Consider the following 2,283-nt stretch of genomic DNA (forward strand, 5'->3'; position numbering starts at 1 on the left):
GGCCCACTACGAGATTTTTAATTTATTATGAATTTTTAATTATTTTGTTGATTATTTGTAATTAAATTAAACTTTAGACTTTTCATACTTATTTAGTGTAATTTAGGATCTTATGTATTATGGTAAGATTTATTTTCTTTTAGATTTGTATTTAGCATTAATGAAAAAAAATGTTAGAGTTTTCTTTTTAGGTCTTTTGGAGACCTATAAATAGGCTCTCATCTAATCTAAAAAAAAGGAGGAGATAGCAAATAAAATTTTATCGAGAATTATTTTGCAACGCCCCAAAGTTTGGGTTAGGAGTTTCGGGCTAAACCGAGAGGGTTTAGGCCAGCTTATTAGCCTTGTAGGAAAACTTAGTCCAAATGGGAGTTGGATTGGACTTGGGTTGAGCCTAATTAGTTGTAAAATGGAATTTGTAATATTGAAGTGAAAGGCGGAGGACTAAGGGAGTAATTATGTCAATTTTTGAAAGGTTGAATTTATTTAATGGGTGGTGATGTAATCGGCTGAACCACCCCCTTCTCATTTTCATTATCTTTTTTTATCTCTTTCTCTCCATCTCCATCTGAACCACCCTCTTCTCATTTTCATTATCTTTTTTTTTCTTTTATCTCTTTCTCTCTATCTCCATCTCCATCTCCTTCTTCTTCAAGTTGAGCTAGAAAAGGTGAAAACTTTGTAACCTTACCAGTTTAGTAAGAACATATCAAAGTAAGATTTGTAATCCTCTCACCCAAAGCTCCATTTCAAGCTCCCAAAGGCACGCTTTGGCCATGGTGGTCCTTAGTGGGGGTTTAGAAAACCATGGCTTTTCATCTCATTTTGGGGAGATTTAAACTTTAGGAAACTTACTTAACATCTTCCTAAGCTTCCAAATAAGTTAGTAACTCATGTACATGTATATGATTTGTCTAGTGAGAGAAGCTTGAGAGAGCTCCAAGATCAAGAGAAATGAAAATCTAACACTTGGATGGACTTTGAGCATTTCAAGCAGGTTAGGATCCAAGGTATCACATTTATAACTTATTTTTACGTCTTGCAGATCACTAGATGTGTTTGGTTGGTTTACATGATTTATTAACCATGTAAGCATGTTCATGGTATATTTCAGTATATGGTGTTTTTCAACAAGAATATTGCCCCATAATGATCGTTCTTATCATACATAAGACTTAAATAATAGTTGGGTGCCTTAGTAAGGTCTTTGGGGTAAGTTAGGTAGAATTTGTTTGCTCAAAATAGGGCATTTTTGGGTTTGAGTATCACTATTTGATGAATAATATCGATATTATTCTTCGGATAACTTAAAACAAGGGGTTTTTGACTGGGAGTATCGATACATGTTCATTGTGTATCGATATTGTTCATTGCATATTAATACCAATGGGTTAGGTATCGATATAATTTTAGATTTTAAATTCCAATAACATATTTTGGTATTTGTACTCAAGGGGTATCGATACCGTGTGAAGGGTATTGGTACTCTAAGTACGGGTATCGATATTGAGTGAATTTTCAAAACATCGAACCAAATTTTGGTATCGATACTTAGGATTGTATTGATACCCTAGTTCAGAAGTATCGATACTTTAATTAAGAGTATCGACACTGTCCAGTTTCTTCAAATTCCAATAGTCAATTTTGGTATCGGTACCCTGGGTGAGTACCGATACTCAAGGGCCAATATTGATATTAAAGAGCATAGTATCAGTACCAACATACTGATTTTGGGTAAGAAACCCAATTTGATCAAGGGGTTGGAAGAAGAAGTCTTTTAACATCAAAACTTCTTTAAATAAAATTACAAGCGAGAACAGTTAATGAAATACAATTACAACTAGAAATGATGAAAATTAAGATGACATAAAACTAGCCATTATGTGACACTCGGGAAATAGTCAGGACACTCGAGTTACTTTAGTAGTATGACGATAGTCTTGTTTGTTACACTATATGGATATATCTCAGCTAGTACCAGGGCACTTCAGTTTCTAGTTGGGCGTAGATGCCCTAAGACTCTCAGGAGTGAGCTAGTTGGGTGTACATTTCTGATGTAGTTCCGGATCTCACCATAAATATTCAGTTTTGAGAAATAATCAGGGGTATTATTGGTAGGCTAGAAGGGTGTGTGTCTCGAGATGTAGACACTCTGACTACACCATGATGCCTACCTCATATTTGCATGATAGTTTTCTTATATGTTAACATCTCTGCCTACTAGAATGCACATGTAGTGAATACACATAGTATAATACATTTATTAGTGTGGCACTGAGCTCG

The sequence above is a fragment of the Hibiscus syriacus genome, unplaced genomic scaffold (genome assembly GCF_006381635.1).
Source record: "Hibiscus syriacus cultivar Baekdansim isolate YM2019G1 unplaced genomic scaffold, ASM638163v2 tig00111330_pilon, whole genome shotgun sequence".
Lineage (NCBI taxonomy): Eukaryota > Viridiplantae > Streptophyta > Magnoliopsida > Malvales > Malvaceae > Hibiscus > Hibiscus syriacus.